Consider the following 15,915-nt stretch of genomic DNA (forward strand, 5'->3'; position numbering starts at 1 on the left):
TAGTCCAGCTCTCACAGCCATACATTACTACTGGGAAAACCATAGCTTTGATTAGACGGACCTTCGTCCGCAAGGTGATGTCTCTGCTTCTTACTATGCTGTCTAGGTTTGCCATAGCTTTCCTCCCAAGGAGCAAGCGACTTTTAATTTCATGGCTACAGTCACCGTCTGCGGTGATTTTGGAGCCCAAGAAAATAAAATCTGTCACTGCTTCCATTTCTTCCCCTTCTATATGCCAGGAAGTGATGGGGCCAGATGACATGATCTTAGTTTTTTTAATGTTGAGTTTCAAACCAGCTTTTGCACTCTCCACTTTCACCCTCAACAAGAGGCTCTTTAGATCCTCTTCGCTTTCTGCCATTAGGGTGGTATCGTCTGCATATCGGAGGTTGTTGATAATTCTCCCACAATCTTAACTCCGACCTGTGATTCATCCAACCCGGCGTTTCTCATTATGTACTCTGCATATAAGTTAAATAAGCAGGGTGACAATATGCAGCCTTGTCGTACTCGTTTCCCAATTTGGAACCAATCGGTTGTTCCATGTCTGGTTCTTACTGTTGCTTCTTGACCCTTGTACAGGTTTCTCAGGAGACAGGTAAGGTGGTCTGGTACTCCCATCTCTTTAAGAATTTGCCACAGTTTGTTGTGATCCACACAATCAAAGGCTTTAGCGTAGTCAATGAAGCAGAAATAGACGTTTTTCTGGAATTCTCTTGCTTTCTCCATGATGCAGCGAATGTTGGCGATTTGATCTCTAGTTCCTCTGCCTCTTCGAAACCCAGCTTGTACTTCCGGTAGTTCTTGGTTCGCATACTGCTGAAGCCTAGCTTGTAGGATTTTGAGCATCACCTTGCTGGCATGTGAAATGAGCGCAATTGTGCGGTAGTTTGAACACTCTTTGGCGTTGCCCTTCTTTGGAATTGGAATGTAAACTGACCATTTCCAGTCTTGCGACCACTGTTGAGTGTTCCAAATTTGTTGGCATATTGACTGCAGCACTTTAACAGCATCATCTTTTAGGATCTTAAATAGCTCAGCTGGAATACTGTCATCTCCGCTAGCTTTGTTGTTACTAATGCTTCCTAAGGCCCACTTGACTTCACTCTCTAGGATGTCCGGCTCAAGTTCAGTGACCGCACTATCATGGCTATCAGGGACATTAAGACCTTTCCTGTATAGTTCTTCTGTGTATTCTTGCCACCTCTTCTTGATCTCATCTGCTTCTGTTAGGTCCCTGCCTTCTTTGTCCTTTATCATGCCCATCTTTGCACAAAACGTTCCCTTGAGATCTCCAATTTTCTTGAAGAGATCTCTAGTCTTTTCCATTCTGTTGTTTTCCTCGATTTCTTTGCATTGTTCATTTAAGAAGGCCTTCTTGTCTCTCCTTGCTATTCTCTGGAACTCTGCATTCAGTTGGGTATATTTTCCCCTTTCTCCCTTGCTTTTCACTTCCCTTCTTTCCTCAGCTACTTGCAAAGCCTCATCAGACAGCCACTTGGCTTTCTTGCATTTCTTTTTCTTTGGGATGGATTTCGTTGCTGCCTCCTGGACAATGTTACGGACCTCCATCCATAGTTCCACAGGCACTCTATCAGGTCTAATCCCTGAAATCTATTCCTCACCTCCACTGTATATTCATCAGGGATATGATTTAGGTCATACCTGAATGGTTTAGTAGTTTTCCCTACGTTCTTCAATTTAAGCCGAAATTTTGCAACAAGAAGCTCATGATCTGAGCCACAGTCAGCTCCAGGTCTTGTTTTTACTGACTGTATAGAGCGTCTCCATCTTTGGCTGCAAAGGACATAATCAATCTGATTTCAATATTGAACATCTGGTGATGTCCATGTGTAGAGTCGTCTCTTGTGCTGTTGGAAAAGAGTGTTTGCTATGATCAGCATGTTCTCTTGGCAAAACTCTATTAGCTTTTGTCCTGCTTCATTTTGTACACCAAGGCCATGTCTGCCTGTTATCCCGGTGATTTCTTGACTTCCTACTTTAGCATTCCAATTCCCTATGATGAAGAGGACATCTTTTTTTGGTGTTAGTTCTAGAAGGTGTTGTAGGTCTTCATAGAACCGATCAACCTCAGCTTCTTCGGCATCAGTGGTTAGGGCGTAGACTTGAATTACTGTGATGTTGAATGGTTTGCCTTGGATTCGTACTGAGATCATTCTATCATTTTTGAGATTGTACCCCAGTACTGCTTTTCCCACCCTTTTGTTGACTATGAGTGCTGCTCCATTTCTTCTAAGGGATTCTTGCCCATATATGGTAGATATGATGTATAGTAGTAGATATGATGGTCACCTGAATTAAATTCGCCCATGCCTGTCCATTTTAGTTCGCTGATTCCCAAGATGTCAATGTTCAGTCTTGCCATCTCATGTTTGACCACCTCCAGCTTACCTTGATTCATTGATCTGACATTCCAGGTTCCTAAACAATATTGTTCTTTACAGCATCGGACTTTCTTTTCACCACCAGACACATCCACAGCTGAGTGTCCTTTCGGCTTTGACCCAGCCGCTTCACTCTTTCTGGCGCTACTTGGAAATTCCCTCTGTCCTTCCCCAGTAATATATTGGACACCTTCCGACCTGAGGGGCTCATCTTCCGGCGTCATCTCTTTTAGCCTTGTGATACATTCCATGGGATTTTCTTGGCAAGAATACTGGAGTGGGTTGCCATTTGCTTCTCCAGTGGACCACATTTTGTCAGAACTCTCCGCCATGACCTGTCCGTCTTGGGTGGCCCTGCACGACATAGCTTATGGCTTCACTGAGTTACACAAGTCCCTTCGCCACAACAAGGCAGTGATCCATGAAGGGGGGTACCCCCGCACACACAGGTAATTTGGACAACAACTCCCATAATATTTGACCTCTGGCCATGATGGATGGGGCTGATGGGAGTTGTTGTCCAAAAATATCAGGACAGCAGCATTGTACATGTACAATAGGACATATTGTTGTACCTATGGGAGTTTGATTATTTAAAGAAGAAACTTAGAAGCCCTGCTTTAAAGAGAAGTGCTTATATCACACAAAATACCTTGCATCAGAAAGCATTTTCAACAACTTGACTTCGATTGATGCTCTGACTTGGATTCCTGCATTAAGCAGGGGGTTGGACTCGATGGCCTTGTAGGCCCCTTCCAACCCTACTATTCTATGATTCTATGCTTGTTGCTGAATTTCACAAAACAAAACACAGGCATTCATAATACTTATCCCAATATCTGATTTATTGTTAGAAAATTGTATCCCCTTTCTTGCAGAAAGGCAGTTAAGAGGTTAAACTTCCCTCTCACTCTTTTGTTCCTGGTCCTTTTCCGTGAGTAAGAGAACAATGCAGTCTCCACACTTGGGATATTGATCATGCTTCCTGTGGGGAGACCAGTGGCCAGCCACAAACAGGATTATGATTACAACTTAAACAAAATGTGTATTATAATGCTATGGGAAGCAGAGGGGCTTTAGCAGGAAAGAAGCAAGTTCTCCTCTAACTAAACACATTGCCTCTTTTACTGTGTGTTTTCGCTAACGTGTGTTATCCAAAGCAGAACCTGTTTGTCAGCACTGATAAGCAAGAAAACAAACATAAAGACACAGAAACATAGAGGGAAAAACATATTTCTAATACCAAAATCTAATGTTTATGGAACATCCTCCTAAAATTGTCTTTACTCTTAGTAATGTATCCAGAGATCACTATGTAGATTAGCACAAATGTTATATTAATCATGCTTTTTCCACATTAATTTTGAACAAAAAGCAGCTCCAGGGCCCCTATCTGTTTTTTTGCTGCTCCCAGTCTGAATCAGGGCTCCATGCTGGCTTTTCCCCTAAGCCCTCCTAGCTGCTATTTGTCCCCATAAACAGCACCTTTGGGGCAAATAGCAGCCAAGAGAATAATTTTTGGCAGAAAACCGACATGGGAACCTGATCAAGTTCAAAAGCACAGCACCAGATCAGGGGACCCTTTTCCTCCTTAAAAATAAAAGGGGATGCTAATCACATGTTTAACTTAATGTGTAGTTTGGCCCTTATAGAGGGGCTTCATTTCCTGGTTCAGATATAATGCTAAACTACAGTTCAGTGTAACATGCGCAAACCTCAGTTCATGTGCTCCTCTTTCGTCCTCCAATGCAGCTATGAGGATATGGGAAGCTTTTGCTTGCGCTTCAATTAATCACAGTTTGTTATGTCTGAATCTGAAACTCTGGTTAATCTTAACTTTGGTACAGGAAAGCAAGCCAATGTGATTTGAAGCTGGTTTGTTTCAATAAAGCATAGTTAACATTAACCACAGTTTGTTGGGTTCCAACATATCTCTAAACAGCAGTTAGTTAAAAATGGAAGCAAAAACGTATGACTTCTTTACATCCATGCTGGAGGAGATGAGAGTGTTGATGGAGCTGACGAGGCTGATGCCCATTCATGTAGCATTAAACCACAGATAAGCATTATATCCCAATGAGGCCCATAAGCTACAGAGGTTCTGCTAGCAGGTAGCCCTAGTATATATAATGTATACCAGATGCTAGTGCTGGGATCATGGATCACCAATCCTTTGTGAGTTCTACTGGCTGCAAATTTATTTCCAGGCTAAATGTAAGCTGCCAGTTTTTACTTTTAAAGCACCGGTTGACTTAGGGGTGGGCAACTTCCAGATGTCCAAGGTCCAATTTCCCTCCTCCCCAGAGCCCACCAATTTGGCACTTCATAAATTGGTCCAATTCTGCTTGGACTGATTCAGAGGCTGTCTACTTCAAGTCAGGTACTGAACATAAGTCAAGATTTGGAAATCCAAAGCTTTGTGCCTCCCAGTGACTATCATGGGATTTTTTTAAAATGCCTGTAACTTTTTTTCTGTTTGTCAGATGTAGATGAACTTTGCAGGTATAATGGTCCCTTAAGAGGGGATTATGCCTGCCAAATCTCAGAAACACATGTGCAGTTATTAGTGTGGTATGAACCTTTATAGTTCTTTTCTTTTTTTTAAGGGAAGTGTCCATAACCATTTTCTTTTCTTTCTTGGCAGAATTGAATAAAACTTGAAGTAATAATTGCCCCTTCTGAAGGGAGAGGTCCTGCAAAGTTTCATATGAATAGGTGCAGGGAGTTCTTTGCAAGAGCAAACTTAACACTTTGAGGTATCCAAAAAAGACATGCTTATTACCCTATGTTCCTTGTGGACCATTCTTCTAAGAATTACAGATAGCCTAGAGGTGTCTCTGCGAAGAGAAAACTCTCTGGAAAAGACCCTGATGCTGGGAAAGACTGAAGGCAAAAGGAGAAGGGGACGGCAGAGGATGAGATGGCTAGATAGCATCACCGATGCAATGAATATGAACTTGAGCACGCTCCGGGAGAGAGCGCAGGACAGGAAGGCCTGGCGTGCTATGGTCCATGGGGTCACGGAGAGTCAGACACGACTGAACGACTGAACAACAACAACAAGAGATGTCTCTAAGTAAGATATCTACAACGTTTCAGAAGGATAGGTGAAATGATTTCTGTGGTAGGCGAGTCCTCAAATTTGGGGGGCATGATTGATTCATTTCTTCCTTCTGTCCATCCCCCCACCTTTTGGGGGGAGCAATTTGTACAAAAAATGGCAGACATCATAGAGGGGTCTCCAGGCAAGAAACCTTGCCCACTCCCAAAGCACAGGGAGCCCCTGGAAAATATGCCCTACAATTAGAAAGTAGACCTGTCACTCACTCAACACTGCCCCCCCCCCCCAATCAGCATTTAGAGAAAGAAACCTAAGGCACTGTTTTTGGAGATACACTGTCTGCCTTTCCAAAGCCAAACTGCAAATGAAACCTCATGCAGGGTCCAGCTTCAATTCTGGCCACTTTAGAAGTCCATTTTGCCTCAGGAAGAACCCAAAATGGTCCAAGGGAGCTGATTTAGCTCAGGCATTGGCCAAACCCGATGCACATCTCTAGTAACCACCCAATGCCACAATATTTCGATGTTATATGTCCACCCAGCAGTATAAATTCTAGTTTTATTCTTTCTTCATGTTCTTTTGCTCTATTCAAAAAAAATCTCACTGCTCATAAATAGTGAAGGTTCTTAAAACGATTAATTAAATTTCTAATCTCCACAGAATAAACTATGAAATCTATCCATTAATGTATACACATTGAGACATGCTCCAAGAATCTCAGAATGGGTGCTCTCATGCAGTGTAGGTTAAAGTATCTCAGAACATTTGTCATTGAAAAATAATTCTAGTCAGCTGAGAGTGCAGCTCAAAAGGCATGTCAGAGTCCCAAGCAGATATGAGTGTGTACAACTCAAAACTACAGCATTCTTGCTGGGGACTAACTAGCTCTTAGAGGTAGACAAATAAAGCTGTATCCTCTCAGTTATCCAAACAAACCTTTTGTGTCCTGGTGATAACTTGGCTCCTTCCTTTCTCTTCACTGGGACCACAGGAATCTTCAAATTTCCCCCTCTATCCCGTTCTTGCAACTAATTTCTGTGCACTAGGGAAGAAAAAAAGAAAAGATAAACTGTTAGATAGTTCCCAGTGTTTAATCAACAGCTTCAGATAGGCTGCTTTCCCCCACCCTCTCACTGTGGCCTTCAAATAAAATTTTTTAAAAAACTATGCAGGCAAAGCCTTGCTGAATTCCATTTAACTGGACACAGTTGGCACTTTCCTATTCATATTGAACAAAGAGTGGATGCTGGCAATGTACACATACAGAAAGAGACAGACACTGGAAGTAGTTGCTGCCTTACAAATCTTAATCAAATTGTCATTTTACCAGGAAAATGGTGGTGCAGAAGACCTCTACCTCATCTCTTCCCAGCACCCTCTCCTGACACCCAATATCCCATCACACCCTCTCCCCAACTCACCTCCTAGGGTAGTTGACCTGGCTCCACTAAGCTGAGAGCCAGGCTGCACAGCAGCCCAACTGGGAATGGCCTCTCTGTTCACTCTGGATTTGAAATAACATTCCATTCCAAGTGTGACTATGGATAAAGGTCACAGCAAAGCAAACCCTGGAGTCAGGGCCAGCATCAAGGGTAGGCATGTTTGGGCACCTGCAGATGGCCCACCCCCCAGCAGGGGGCACTAACATGAGGCTCCTGGACTTATTTCTCCTCTTCGCCTTGGCAATCTGCTTGTTCACCTGCCTTTCACTCTGGCCCAGACACAAGGAGGAGGAGTAGATGTCACTGCCCGCTTGCTTACTGGCTCTTGGCCTGTCAAACAAGCAAGTGATAGCAATGAGAAAGAGGAGGAGGAGCAACAGCAGCTGGTGACAATGGTGGTGAGAAGGTAGACTTACTAAGATAGGTGACCCATTCAGGATGTCTTGCCCATGGGTCATCAGAAACCTGGATCTGGCACTGCCTGGAGTGCCAATCCAGGCCAAGCAAGAATAAGCTAGGAGGAAGATCTTGGTGAAGACTGGAGACAAAACTCCAGGGAACAGATGGAGGAGTTCCACAGGGCTAAGCAGAGGTTCAAATCAGTTTGACCCTATCACAAACCTTCCTCGGTTGTTGTTTTTTATAATCTCCCATTTCTTTCTCCAACAAAGCATATGAGGTCTTGTTGAGAGTCATACATTTTGGATGTTTTTCTATTCTAGGCAGCTAGATATGCTTTCTGAGCATAAATTAGGCTACTCTATTCTTTCTGGAGGGAAGGAGGCAGAAGCTATGTTCAATGAAGATCCTGTGCTTGCCCAGGTAGAAGAGGGCTGTTGGAGTATGCATCTTTGGTCAGGCAGCTGCTGTCTGGCCTCTTCCACCTCAAGAACACTACCAGTGCCCCCTGAACAGCCTGTGTGCCTAAGTGGATCAGGGGACTGCTTGGGACATCTTTGCCCTCAAAGCTGCCCTCTGGCCCTCCCCACCTTGAGAACTCCAGCAACTTCCTGAGGCCCTTGAAAAGCCTGTGTGTGCCCTGGATCCTCTAACTCCTGATACTAGAAGCCTGTTTCAAACATTATGTCATGCATCCACCCGCTCTCTTCTTTTCATTGTCTCTCCATCCCACCACTGCCTTTTTTTCCTCTGTTCCCTCTGGAAGACAGCAGTCTTCCAGAGGGAACAGGAGTTCTTTATCCTGACAGCAGTCACAGTCTATGATCTTTTCCTTTCTTGGTCCCTGAAGTTACTTACCCTCACTGAAACCTAATACACATTACCCTATTGCAACTAAGCCAAAGTACGTGTAATTGAAAAATCACAAATTCTTCCCCTGTCTACCCATGCCTCCATTTTCCCCTTCCTCTTTTATTTCCCTGTATCTATTTTAGACTGTAAGCCCCTTCAGGTTGGGACCTGTCATACCTGTTCTTTGTAAAGCGTCATGCACACAGATGGCGCTATAAAAATAACTAGCAAAGAGGCTTGGCTTCGCACAGGTTGGAATAGCTCTTAGTTTGATATTGTGAAGCCTTCAAGCAAACTTACACTGTCAATAGCTGAACAGATTGTATCTACAGGTAGGCACATTGTATCTACCCATAGGCACAGTCCCTGCCATGGTGCACCCCTATAGCACCCTGAGGGAGGGATGTGACCACTCCATTCCCCTGAGGGGGGCTTCCACACAGCAGGGGAAGGGGGCAGCTGTATAACTCTGTCCCTCGAACTACTCCCCAACCCGCCCGGCTCCAAACTGTATTGACTGCAAAACTATGGGCTGGTTAGGGAAGTCTGCCACCTGGTGACTGAAGATGGTAGTGCAGGCTTCAAACACACACACACACACACACACACTTAAATTAATTTGAATTCATTAATGCGTTTTTAAAACAAAATAACCTGCAAGTACAAACCCCTTAGTATTCATGCGAAATGTCATGTGTCTGGGTTTCATGGTCTTGGAACTATGGCACTGAAAGACAGACAGACACATATCCTCTTTTATTATTATAGATATATGGCTCACTACTACAATATATAAGATTAGGTAGTATTACATAACACTACTGTTACTACTAACTTTATTAAAGTATGATAAAGCAAAATATAAGTAATAATACTTTTAAAGTATGTATAAACATGTGCAAAATGTCTTCCTAATATACCTGCAGGACAGAAGTCTCAATCAAATTAAATCTAAGGTACTCCTCCCTCTCTCCTTCTGACTCTGAAAAGTAGATGCAGTTCCCAAGCCATTACCAGTTGGATTAACACCAAACTGAGGAGCCATGCTGGATATGAACTGAAAAATAGGTATTGAATTATTTCACTCAACCCATTCATGACCTCCGGAGCTCCTGAGACCATCAATCAAAGAGGCTTCATGAACCTAAATATCCAAGCATTCACTGCCATGACATAAACATGTCTCTGCATCTGAAGATTTCATTCTGTCAATTTGCAGGATGCAATATGTGCATTTCTAAAAGTCATCACAGGCACCAAGCTTCAGCAAACTAAAGTGGAAAAAATATTACTGAAGTATGTATCAGTCCTGGAAACCTAGGTGAATGTCATAGATTAAAGAAATTAAAAGGCTGCTTTAGAGATAGTAATGCAAAGTGCTGGATTTTCAAAAGCTCTAGAGTTAAAGCCCCTCAGTATCAAAATTCAATTTCTTATAGGTTTTCAAAATGCTAACTGCACTGAGGGAAATGTTGCCTGCCTGCAACCCTTAAGAAGATTAAGTTATTACCAGCCAACTATGAGAAACGTAAATCCAGTATTAATCCTAATTCCCATTCAACCAAATCTGCATTGTTCAGGGAAAACCAGGCGCATTTAATTTTTCCCTGTACTCATATTCCACTGTATGCAATCATCCATGTTATAAATGCTAGTCGCCAAACCTTTCGCATGTGTGAAAAATAAATCCTGACTGTGGCTGCAAGAGCAATACAAAAAGAAGATGGCAACAAACTAGAGCAATGCCAGTTTTGAGAAGCGGCATGGAAGGGCATACAGTAAGAAAACAGTAAGTTCTATTTATAAAAAAATGATTAATGAAAGACATCAGTCATGCTTTGAGGAAAGGTGATGAATTAAGATAAAGTGTAATGGCCAATTTCTCTGCTGCTTCAAAATAGCACAACATCATTCACATAGTTATTACTGCAATGTGGCAATGGTATGATGGCAATTACAGGAAGCTTTAGATTCTGCTAACCAGTATCCACTGATACTGCAAGACCAAGAGCTGATCACTCAAGCACTCCATGCCAATTGCTATTACTACTAGAGAAAGACAGAGCTATGCAATGAGTACATAACCCATACTGATATTAAATTTACTATCATAGTAGACTAGATGGCCTCACTACAAAAGAGAAAGGATATAAGGATTTTGTTAAATCTGTTCCATCTGCATTTTGAGGATTGTCAGGTGCCTTCGTTCCATCGTCCGCAAATTGACGAAATCAGTTTTTTCCAATTTCCTGAATTTGCACAAATTCATATTTGTGCCCATGAATAAATCCCCCCAAAATGCACAAATCCTCCCAAATGCACATTTTCCTGTGTTAGCTTATGGGGGAAATGTGCATTTTCAGCCAGTGTTTTTTGATTTTACATATTTTTCTACAACTAAAGTTGCATAAAATTCCATAAGGGTAAAAAAATGGTCCACAAGTCCACAGAAGCCATGCAACTCAGAAAAAGCTAGTCCACTGAATAATCCTTGGGCTGGATTCATAGAAATCTGAACTCATTTGATTCCATTGCAGATTTCTCCAACAGCCCTACAGAGAAGTAAATAAAAACATTTCCCAGGAGCTACTTTGGCCTGGTCTAGAACAGGAAAGGGAAAAGAGGAGAAACTTCCTTCTCTTCCTTCTCCCTGTAACTTGCTGTCACTGGAGCACCTCTGGCCATCTCCCCTGGTAAGTGTGTTGAAGGTAAAGGGCCTGTGGATGGCTGAAGGGAAGAAAGATTCAAATCCAAACTGGAGAATAACTCAGGAGTTCTAATATTCACCTCATAACTGAGTGATTACAAGTCTTCTGAAAGTTTACTTCCAAGCCTGGAAGTATGCATTCATTGACATGACACCAACACCAAAGAGCAATTCAGAGATAGAAAAAGCAGTTCTACAAGGCTGAGGCTTTATAATTCACCCTATCCCTAAACCTCAGGGCACACAGAACGTCTTTACCTTATGCATTTTCACAACAATCCTCCAAATTAGTCCTGTGGGATCCTCATTTTATAGAATCTATAATATAGAAGGGGCCGCGGTGGCTTAGTGGTTAAGACGCTGAACTGCAGACCGGAAGGTCAGCAGGACAGCAGTTCGAGACCCGAGTGCCGCGTGACGGAGTGAGCTCCTGTCTTCAGTCCCAGCTCCTGCCAACCTAGCAGTTCGAAAGCAAGAAATTGCAAGTAGATAAATAGGTACCACTTCGGCGGGAAAGGTAACAGCGTTCCGTGCACCTCGGTGTTCAGTCATGCCGGCCACATGACCACGGAAGTGTCTTCGGACAGCGCTGGCTCTTCGGCTTAGAAATGGAGATGAGCACCACACCCTAGAGTCGGACACAACTGGTTGGGGACATCTTTACCTTTTACCTTTTACCTTTTTATAATATAGAAAAGCTAAAGTTTAAATAGTGATTAACGCAATGCTAGAAACTGAGTTTATGCCTTACCTACAATTTGAATTCAAGTCTAAGTCCAACACTCTGTTCACTGGTAGCTACAACTTTTTCAGTCCCAATCTAAATTGGACGCCATTGTGCGATCTCCCAGTCCTTAGTGTGCTGAGTATAATTGCCAGTGTAATCATAATTACTACGTATAATTGTAATCTCATCTTGATTATATCTGCTGGCTTATAAAGTGCATGTGTGAGAAAACAACATGGACCCAAGGCTGTCCAGCTTAAATACCGTAATCTGACAAAGAATAATCCTAAAGAAGGGTAGTTATGTAATGGTACTTATGAAGGGGGAGAGGGGGGGCGGGAGGGAGGGAGAGAGAGAGAGACGTAAACCCAGACTTGAGAGGAAATTTGGAAACCTTTTCACCAACAGATACTGAAGCAATAAAAAGTTAACACTTCTTGGATTTTGCATCTGTCATCCCCTGGGATCTAAGTGACAACAATTCTAAACACCAATTTCTTGTTGCTATGCTGCTTATAAATGCACCCACCAGGCCCCCAAAGACTTGGATGTGCAGCATCTCTCACTCATACCCCAGTTTACCACAAGCATCCATTACAACAAAATTACACAACAGCCTGTTAACTTGTCTGTAAGTAAGAAGATCAGAGGTGAGAAAAGAAAGAGTGGGTGAGTAGAGCAGGAAAAAAAGATGAAAGTATCTGATGTAACTATACTGTTTAGTGGTGAAAATGGCTTATAACATGCTCAATGGAAGACCTAATGATGACTGTAACCCTCAAGGCTGCAGTTCAGTGAATGAGAATGTCCCACAGAGCCTGAAATTGCCTCACTAGGCATGATTAAAGGTAAGTACAGGCAACTCCATTGTTCCATGGTATTTCACAGAAGGATAATGGGATTACCATCTCAGATGCTTATTATTACCAGAATCTTACTCTTGTTGATATCTCAAAGAGGTTAGAAAAACATTGTTTCCTAAAAATGCTATAGAATAACAACTCTAAAATAGATATAATCAAACATCTTCAAAGTGGCAAATGAATGTTACTTTTATTTAAAATGTCATTTAGAAAAGACAGCAAACAGAATCTTAGACAGAATGGTTAGCTGCCACCATACAGCTCTTGGAATTATATAACAAATACATAGGAGATAAACGTGCTTGCACAGCCATCAGTTTCATTAGACATATATGCCTTTGCTACTCTTACATCTCAGCAGAGAAACATTTACACACCTCTGGATGATTAGGGATTAGAGAGATGCAAATTGTTGGCTGCAGATATTGGTCAGGAAATTCCACATTACGTGCTCATTTCTATCCAGATAGGCATTTTGAGCATCTACAAAGATCCAGTAAATATTTAAGCAACAGGTCTACAATCCTATGACCAGTTATGTCCAAACTGTAACTCATGGGGTGGAGGGGTTGTTTGTTAGCAGAACCAATATAAATCTCCTATCTCAAGCTGCTATTATTTATTAATGGTTTATTTAAAAGATTTTTAGCCTGCCTTGCAGGGTGTATTGCCCTCACAAGGTAGCTTACAATATTACAAAAACATGAGCATAGAAATTACAATTAAACACATGCAGCAGCAGCAGCAGCTGCTAATGATATTAGTTTTGGGAGTGTAAAAGACAGGTGCTATTCCTGCCTCTTTTCCCTTCATTTTGCTAACGTTAGCATTGGGTGGGATGGAAATTTACATTGGGGTAAGGGCATGGGAGGAAAGGCTCAAGCCCCCTCTTCTAGAGATTTCAAAGTAGCTGCCTTGGGCTGTTAATTAGTAAACAACAACACAGGAGATCCTAAGCATGCATCTCCCTTGTCACATGTATCTCCTCTGTCAATCTAATTTGTCCTTTATTTGGAACGATGCCTGTCTGAACGCAGTGCAATTTACTTCCGAGTAAATATGCACAAGAGGTTCATTTTCTGAATGTGGACTTCACCCTGAAGGTTGTTAGAAAAAGAGACTCCATAACTGTTGGGACCTCAGTTACGTAGGCGCCCGAGTGGCGGGAAAAATGTGGGCGGAGCAAAAAGGAGAACCATAATGACGCGCTCATGACTAATGGCTTGGTAGGCTGATACTGACTATTTATTGGCTATTAACTTGGAAAGCTGATGTGCTGACTGTTTCATTGGTTACTGGCAAGAACAATAGAAGTGATATGGTATAAAAGGCACACGTGTCTCGGGGTCCAGACTGCTCTGCACCCGTTTTGCAAAATGTTTCAATAAAATAGTGTTGGATCCACTGCTGCCTGCCTGGCATCCTTTTCTTCTAAACCGAAAGCAAGAACTTTTTATCTTACAATTTGGTGCCGTGACTCGGATCCTGCTTCGGGGCGCGTCCCCTTCGCGCTGAGCCGAGGGGCCGCGGAGGAGAAGTGGCCACAGGCGGTTGTTTTACACTGCCTTCTCCTCATGACGGCGGCGGCGGAGGCGCTTGGGGACCAACGCCAGAGGGAGAGGGAGACGTGATCACTCCTTTTTGGCACCGGCAGTGGATCAATTGGCAGCTGGACGCGGCTGCGGGAGGGACAGAGGAGGCCTCGGGGTAAGTGAAACAGCTTGCTTTAGGGAATACACGCGGGACGGTGGTGTGTTTGTGATTGTGTGAGACGCCTACGGGCGAAGCAAGTGAGGAGCTCCGATCTGCATTTCCTTGTCTCGGCGACGGGCTGGGTCAGAGGAGGGCGAAGTGCAAGATTTGTTGAGTGAAATCCCACCGTCATGGGCGGGTCCCAATCCAGGCTCACGGAAGAGTCCCATAAGCCCTTGGAGTGTTGTTTGCGCAACTGGTCACATTTTAAGCAGGATTATGGAACTAAGATGACGAAGGATCGACTTGTCCTTCTTTGTGCCCGGGAATGGCCGGTATTAGAACCCAAATGGCCACCCGAGGGGTCTTTTGACCCAACCCTGGTATCTGCTGTGCGCATAATAGTAACGCAAAGGGGAAGTTGGGATCAGTTTCCCTATATTGATTCATGGGCAACTTGCGTACCTCTCGGCGGCAGACCCACCCCGTGGGTAGTTAAATGTATGCCCTTGGCCCTCCCTGTGATAACTGGAAAAAAACTGACGAGGAAGGGAACACCTAGGGTGGCAGCGACAGCCCCTGAGGATCCATTGCTTCCTCCTCCCTACGGGACTGCTGTCGCGGGGAGACTACGCCCGCCCCAGCCCCCACCCCCCCCAAGGGAGCCTGCCCAAGAGTTGCAACCGTTAAAAATTCCTGAGATTGGGTCTATGACTGAGTTCGAGGACACTCTCCAAGATCGTTTGGACGCCCTTGAGAAAAATTTCAAAGAGATGAAGGGTGCTTGGGGGCCTCGAACCCAGGAAAAGGTGCCTGATAAAGAGGAGGAAACCAAAGGAGGGCCTAATTACAATTTACGAAAGGACCCTCAGCCACCAGTAAAATTGACTTTCCCTATTAGAGAAGTCCCTGATCCTACCGCCCAACACCCACAGGGGACAATGTTTGTTTACGTTCCCTTTATGACATCTGATTTGTACAATTGGAAACAGTTCAATCCTCCCTTTGAAGAGGACCCTGGTCCACTGTTGTCCTTAATGGAAAATGTGAGGCTTACACACAATCCTACCTGGGATGACACACAGATGTTGTTAAACACTTGCTTCCTTAGTCAAAAGCCAACTATTCTTGCGGGGGTGCAAACTAGATTTAGAGAAGAGAACCCCCAGGTGACTGAGGAGCAAATGGCAGAGGTTTTGCCTATTGGGAGGCCTGACTGGGGAGTGGCCACGGCAGCGCAAAGGCACTTACATGCTGAATACTTTCGGCTTGTTTTAGCGGGCATGAAACAGGCCGCTCGAAGGGCCCCCAATCTGCAAAAGGTCTTGATGTTAAAACAAGACAAAAGCGAGCCCCCCGCCGTCTTCCTCCAAAGGCTGAGAGAAGCCTTTGCTAAATATACTGACATCGACCTGAATGACCCAAATAACCTACGAATTCTCACAATGCAGTTTGTAGGAAATAGCTGCCAAGATATTAGAAAGAAGTTACAAAAAGTCGAAGGAGGACTGGCGGCTGATTTGGGAGTCCTGGTTGAGGTAGCCCAGAAGGTCTATGAAAGACAAGAGGAAGAAGAAGAAGAAAAGGAAAAAGATAAAAGGCAGGCAAAACTACTTGCTGCCGTTCTCAAGCCAGAGAAAGGAGGGACTAAGAAGGGTGGAAAGGGGAACAGAAAAGGGCCTCCCTTAGGAAAAGATCAGTGCGCTTTCTGTAGGAAGATTGGGCATTGGAAACAAGACTGTGAAGCCCTGAAAAAGAAAGAGAAAG

General features: G+C 43.6%; 1 protein-coding gene across 12 annotated transcripts in view; it reads right to left on the reverse strand.

Annotated features, from left to right (window-relative positions):
• The window catches only part of TSPAN18 (tetraspanin 18), a 414,388-nt gene that overhangs the window by 207,933 nt on the left and 190,540 nt on the right, over positions 1–15,915 (reverse strand). For 9 of the 12 annotated variants that reach the window (XM_084850739.1, XM_084850778.1, XM_084850759.1 and 6 more), the window contains exon 2: positions 6,403–6,508. The gene's annotated coding sequence lies outside the window, so the exon portion shown is untranslated. Of the gene's footprint in view, positions 1–6,402; positions 6,509–8,827; positions 8,887–15,915 lie in introns of all 12 variants that reach the window. The other 3 variants (XM_084850711.1, XM_084850749.1, XM_084850769.1) reach the window with 1 other exon arrangement.

The sequence above is a fragment of the Heloderma suspectum genome, chromosome 1, assembly GCF_057233095.1.
Source record: "Heloderma suspectum isolate Gila_16-S chromosome 1, 16-S_ref, whole genome shotgun sequence".
NCBI lineage: Eukaryota > Metazoa > Chordata > Lepidosauria > Squamata > Helodermatidae > Heloderma > Heloderma suspectum.